Below are 7,657 nucleotides of genomic sequence, written 5' to 3'. Positions count from 1 at the left end.
GCCCAAATGCCCCAGTAAGGAGGTGCGAGCGACTGGCTTTGGTGGGTACGAGAAAAGATAGAGGGTGGCCTAAGAAGTATTGGGGAAAGGTGATCAGGCAGGACATGGCGAAAGTTCAGATTACCGAGGACATGGCCCTAGACAGAAAGTTGTGGAGGTCGAGTATTAAGGTCGTAGGTTAGGAGGTAGTTGTGCATATTTCTATGGCGCACCGGAGTGAGGCTAGTCTATTAGATTTTATCTTAGAATGGTAGTGGTTAATGTTGAGTTTACATTACTCTTTCGTTCTTCATAGTGTCGAGCTTTATCTACTGGTTATTGTTTATCTTTTTATCTATGTTCTTGTGATGTTGCTATTTCTTTTTATGATTTTTATTGATGGTACGAACATATATTTTTTGTCTTCTTTTCGTCTTTTTGAGTCGAGGGCCTATCGGAAACAACCTCTCTACCCCCTCGGGATAGGGGTAAGGTTTGCGTACACACTACCCTCCCTAGACCCTACTAGTAGAATTTCACTGGGTCGTCGTTGTTGTAAGGTAGTTTGATTCAGTATTTTGAAGTTTGTAATGTTAAAAGTTTATGAGGTAAAAGCCTTGTGAGCTATGACACTTGTATTGCTATATAAACTTCTCAATAAGGGTAAAATATGCAAAATAAAAATAAATACTATGATAATGTAAATTTATAATTAATTGATAAAATTTACGTATAAATCACATGCCATCCACTTATTAGTTTTGGTGCTTAATTAGATACAAGTATTTGCTCGCACCAATGACCTATTGCATACAAAAATCTTTATTGATACCAATAAAGTATCTATGGAAAACCTTCTTGTGCATGCATTGAATCATGTTAATTTATTACGATTAAGTAAATAATTAATAAAATACGTATTAATTAATTATTATTAGAGTATGACCTTTTTAGGTACCATTAAATTATTGCGTACCTAAAGTACTCTTTTGGATATTCTCAGATAGGAAGCATATTAATGTTATGTAGGTATAAATTTCTCTTTGAAATTAAAGAAAGTGCAAACAAAAACAAAAATAATAGATTTAGCCCCCCCCCCCCCCCCAGGTTTTTCAACTTTACTGCAATGGGCCCAAAATCCATTGAATGAAGTGTTTTTTTGGTTAAAATTGAATGAAGTAAGCTTAATATTTAATATTTATCTGTAGACAAAAAAGCAAGCTCTCTTTTGTACGGTGATGAAAAAACAAGAGATTCCAAACAGAAAGAGACAACCCTTTATTGTTCGTCAACTCACTGCTCAAGTGGTCATTTTCAATAATTTATTATTTCTTTTTTAGCCTTTTAATTTCTTTCTACTAGTATTTATAAACGTGCGTTACACGTTAATAATGACACATGATGGTTTAAACATTTAAATTATTTAAATATCAAAAAATATTATTACATTAGCATAATACCTTAATTCAAAATGAAAGGACATCATCAGAACTTACATAAATAATCAATTTAGTCATGTTAGTTAGATAATTATGTATTATAGTTTAAAAGTATTTAATGTGATGGTATCTTACTGAACATTTCTTTGTAGACGATGTTATTTAGTGTATGTTTCCTTCTAATACTTTGGTTGATCTGCCATAACCAGAACTCTTGTTGTCGATATTGATATCCCTCTTGAAAGTGCAACACATAGTTGTTCGTGTAAGAAAATAAAATGCGGTAAATATAGTCAAATATTTAGGATGTTTGCCTTTGTGTTTTATTTATTACCGAAAATTATTTACACACAAATTTAAAGTATATTCTTTAGTTTAGGAAGACAAAAGTTGAATTCGGGGATAAAATATACTTAGAACATATTGATCAGTATCATAATTTTTAAATGTATGACGTTATTGTAAAAACTTTTAAATACCATCCATGTGCTATTACATAAGCTATTCGGCGGATCTAAGTTTTTCAGTAGCATGACGGGCATATTTTTCTTCAAAATCAATCTATATGCAATGAAAAATTAATTTTAACTTAGTCTATTATATATACGTGACATTAACATAGATAAGGAAAAATAAACTTGACAACAAACTTGTATGGTAGAAGGTCATTTGGTATTAAAGTATTTAAGTATTCTTCTTGGTAATAATTGTTGATATCATTTTCTACTGAGTCAAAAACTGAAAAATACTTTATTTTTACCATAAAACTTCGCAATCAACCTTTTTATTTAGTTGACCAACATATTCATTTTTGCTAGCTAAAATAACTTTTTAATTTCTATCATGCAATTTGCACAAATTGCGTTTTAATCTAATGATGGAAATATTTCCTTTATTAAATACACTACCATTACCATTAGGGTTGATAACTAAGTGTTCTAGAAGAACCAAATTCATCTTTAATTGGATGCTCTTCTTTGTTTCCGCCATGAAGCAAGAAGTCACCGAATACTGGATTCGTTTTTACTTTATATTTCTTGTCAGTTGAATCTTTTTCATTTGATGCCATAAGTATAATTTTGGCAAGGTAGTACAGTCTCTTCTTTCGTCGATTTTGGAACTACTGGTAGTACTTGACAGAAATCACCGTCCAAATCATTAGTTTTCACCAAACAGTTCATTGATATTTAATATATCTCTAGAACTCCGGGCATTATTTCGATCATTTGACACTTAGCCATAAGCGCTTCATCCCATATTATCAATTATGCTTTCCTTTTAATTTTAGCACCATTGCTCTGCTTTGTTATATTTGTGATGCTTATTTCAGTTGTTTGAAGAGATATATCAAATCTAAAGTGAGTGACCTCATACTCCTTATTGGTACAACACTTGTTATTATTGCTAACAGTATCATGCATGTTGGTATGATATTTGCAAGTAATAGACGACATAGAAAAATTATTTTGATTCTGTCGGAGGCATCTACAAAGGATAATCCCCCTATACCAGAGTCGACTCTTTATAATATAGTCTTGAAAGCTTGTTCTTGTTTAAGATTTAGCTTTGATTGTGCTTCCCTAGATACTTGTATGACAATTTGATTCTTAATACTATGCTAACCTTTTTTACTTTGTGATCTAGTTTTTTTAATCTCTAACGCTCTTTTATGGAATAAATTTATGTACCCTATGATTTTTTTTAACTTGAAAAATAATTTTACTCGTATGATGAATTTAAAAATAATTGAATTGGATTCTCTTGTTAAATAATTAATTGAAAGATTTAATTATTTGGTCTTAACATAAGAAATAATTTATTTTATGTTAATTAGATTCTTAATATTAGTTCATCTCTTCTTTTGAATATTTAATCTTAATTATAATTTTATCCATCATAAATTTTATTTTCAAAAAGTAAAAAGATCGATCTAACATTTCACTCTTAGATCTTTATATTTGCAGAATCATTACTGCTATTGACTCTTACGAATCATTTTTTTATCTTTCTTAAATATTCTTAAATATTTCTCAATTGTTGTTAACTAGTATATTTTTCAATATTACACGAAAATTGATAAGAAAAAATATTATTTGACTAGGAAAATAGTTCAAATATAATATAAAAATATATTGTGGGAATTTATTTTTCTCAATTTCAACGTTTTATGCAATCAATTTAACATTACTTTTATCTTTTTTTGGTATTGGAAATTATGAAGTGGGAGTGTGTTGCCAATACGGAGATCCTTATGAAATTGATTTTATTAAACTTTCCTAAATATTTTTAATAAGAATGTAATAGACAAAATTTTACTAATTTTCAAATCTTAAATATTAAAAAAATTAACATATAAGGTATTGTAATCCAAAAAATAGGCTATTGCAGTTATGTCCTTTCCCTATGTGTACTTCTGTTTAATATTTTATGGCTATTTTGGTTAATCAATATTATATTCGTGCTTTTATAATAATATATAAAAGATATAGATAGATATAGACACTTTTTTTATATAAATTTGAACAAAATAATACATTATCAAATTATATAAGTAATGGGACATTATAATAATTTTTCAAATTAAATTAGTAATAGGAACTTCAAATTACCCGAATAAGAGATATGTCCTATATATGTATATATATCTCGATCAAATTAGAGCACTTTTCTTTGACGTGTTTTTGTTTTCATGTTTTAAATGCTTAAGAAATAAACTAATGCATATACATCAATTTAATTTTTATATTCTAACTATATTTGTGAAGTCCGAAATTATAGAATATTATTCTTTGAAATATTTGGCGTGAAACTACTAAATTTTTTTAATTGTGCCAACTTAATGCTCATAGGTTAGGTGAGATTGTGGGATTCATCACGAAAGATTTCTAACGTGTAGTATTATATCCTAAAACTAATAGGATTACAAAGCTAATATCTAGAATTTTGGTTATATCCTTTTACTATAAGTTATTATGCTTAATATTATAAGGATATTTTTGTAAACCAACATTGTATTCATGCTTTTATAATAATATAGATTTTCTATTTTGTGATTTCACCTCTTAAAAAGAGTTGAGCAATTTTCTTTTTTCCATTTAAAACTCTATTCTCTTAAGTAATAAATATTAATCGGTGTGATAAATTAAAAATTAAATAATATTTTAGAAACATAATTTCAAAATTAAGCTTTTCTCTTTTCTTCTTTTCCAGAATTTTGGTAAAAAAAAAAAGTTAAATCTGAAAGCGCACTTATATTTTCCGGTAGAAGAGAACTACTAAATTGAAAGGAAAGAAAATGCAAAAACAGTGAGAGAAATAACAAACAAACCTCAGAATTTTTAAGATCACCCCTCACTTTTATATGTAAAATATAAATTTCGGGTTCCGGATGAGTTTGGATGTAAATTGAGCCAAACCGCGTCCGATCTGATATCCAAAATAATAAATTAAAGACCCGAAATCTGATCCAAAGAGCTAAAATCCAATCTAAGTTAATCCGAATAACACGGATCGGTATGGATTTTCGGGTTATCCCAAATAATGCACAACCCTATATAGGAGTATTATTTTTCACCAAATAATTTAGTGGACCAGATAATAAAATCTAGATTTTTAGGTTTTAGTGATTTTAAGTTGGTGAAGCAAATTGTTCCGTACATTAATAACAACAACAATAATAAAAAAGTATAGTATAAAAGTGTTGAATGGACCTAAAATCATCTATATTAAGCTTGTCAGCTTTAATGACTTTAGGTTTAGAGCTTTAATGGTGCCTTTTTCTTGAACTGCTAATCCCAAATGATTGGCCAAAATGAAACGGATTAATACTAGTAGTATTATTAAATCTTCGACTGACAAAATTAATTAATTAAGTAATTAGTTTTTCAGTCTGACAACCTTTCTACCCCTGTTAACGAAATTTGACCATTGTCAGGTTTCTTTATTTTAGGGCTCCCAATTTGTCATTTATAACAAGCATGGATAAGATTCAAACAAGAAAATATAGCATATAGGCGTAGTAAAGAAGAGAAAATGGCAAAAAATTTCTTTCGTTGTCTGATTTGGCATTAGAATAAGGGAATAATTAGAAACGAAAAAGTTTTTTTATCAGTTACAAGTTTTGAGCGCTATATTTTTAAATTTTAAATTGTTCAAAAATTTACCTGTTTGATTCATACATTTTGTCCTAATAGTCAAGACTTTTAATTTAAATTATAATTTCACGAGTTTGAATCTCAACAATCAATAATTTCTCAAATTATTTTTTTCTAAGATAAATTTAAACGTCTTAGAGCTTGATTTGAATTTGATCTATTCATTACGAATGCCTTATATTTGGTTTCATTTCGTTCTTGATCCTGAATACTTGAAACTTATATTAAAATGTTTGAGTATTTGAACACTTGTAGTGTGTAAAGAATTGTGGTCTTTGATCCACGAGCTCTTTTGTATCTTCTTGTTACACCTTATCTTCTAACCATTCCTAGCTACCTAATATTTCTTTTATTTCCTTTTTCTGTTACTGTTTTTCAATTTTATTATTTTCTTATTTGACTTTTTCATTTGTAACTTTTATACCTCTAGAAATGATTCACAAACTTCAATTTCAATAAAAAGGAAGAACATGCATAGATGAAGGAGAAAGGAGGAGGTCCTTTTGTTTGGTATTTGCCTAAGCTTTAGTATCATCTCAAATGAAGATGTGACTCTTAACTATAGGGTTGTCATTTGGAATTAACTTCATGATTATGAATGTGACCCTATTCTAAATGTGGCCATCACCCATATATCAAAACAAAACAGCAAGTTGACAAATATAATAGTCTCGTCCCAAACTTATTTGGTCTTGACACAAAAGGTAGATATAGTACGATCAGAGCACTTCATTATAACGATCGAGTTTTTATTAGAATCAATTTTTTATGTTATGCTATAATATATCTTCTCTATCATAACACTTCACCGTAGCAACAAAAAAATTTCGGAACAAATAATGCTCTTGTAGAGAGGTTTGTTCTCTATCATAGCACTTCACCTTGCTAAAGATGCTTAATTATGCCCTTTTATAATTGAATGTTAAGTTAATATTACCTTTGGTTTGATGCTAGAATTGCAAACAAAGGTGGGAAAAAAAGGCATTATGATGGAAGGGTTGTTCCCCAAGGGGTGTCATATAGACAGCTTAACCTAATGCAAGTATTAATGAATGTTTTCATGATTCGAACCTGTGATTTATAAATCGCACGAATACAACTTTATTGTTGCTCCAAGACTTCCTTCGACGGCAAAGAAAGGTGATTTTGCAAAAAAAAAAAATTAAAAAAATTAAGGTGTTGAAAGACAGCAAGGAACAGACACTTCCCTGGCTGTCTCAAACTCATATGATCAGATTCCATTTCTCTCAACATTATTCACACCTAATCTAACCGCATGATTCCAACAGCTAGATCAAATGTCGCATTTCGAGGACTGTTTTCGTTTTTACCTTGTCCTATTTAAAAATAAAAATAAACATTAGAATATTATAAAAGGGGGTGGTCCATCCCTATCCCTAGTTAAAGTAGTGAATACTTAGAAACACGAGATGAACTAGAAGTTGGTTTACGTTATGTGACTGTTGTCTCTCAAAAGGTGCTATTAGGCCAATCTTGAAATATGGAACTTGCATTGGACAAGCAATTAATTTAGACCTCAAAAGACTTTGGGACAGGTGAAAATATGTGATATTTTGATGTTGGTCTTCTACTTGTCCATTGCTTTTTTCCTCATTTCGTTTTCTTGACAATGATAATTACAATTTCAAACCAACAATTCAAAATGCATTATTCAATTCTGAAACATACTATAATAAAAGGAATATTGCGCTTATAGTCCCTAAGTTACTGACAAATTTCAATTCTGGAATTGTGATATCTATTAAATTTAACCTTCAGTCAATTAAGCTTATAACCTTCCATTTGTGAAGTCAGGTGAGTTGAATTTGATTGATTCTTATTAGTGGCTAAACCACATGACTGACTATAAAATACTAGTTTATGCTTTCATTTCATATTTTTAGGGGTAACAATAGTAATCAACATATAGCATACATCCTATCTATTTAAAGGGATCGAAAGTACACGTACCATAAAAACAAAAATCAAATTCACCAAAAGTGCAACTACTCGCACAAAAAAAAAATGAAAGAAAAAAGTATACATTTCTGCCCAAAAGAAGAAGAAGAAGGAGGTCATACTTGA

Source organism: Nicotiana tabacum, chromosome 16, assembly GCF_000715075.1.
Source record: "Nicotiana tabacum cultivar K326 chromosome 16, ASM71507v2, whole genome shotgun sequence".
Taxonomy (NCBI): Eukaryota; Viridiplantae; Streptophyta; class Magnoliopsida; order Solanales; family Solanaceae; genus Nicotiana; species Nicotiana tabacum.
This window is presented reverse-complemented; position numbering follows the sequence as displayed.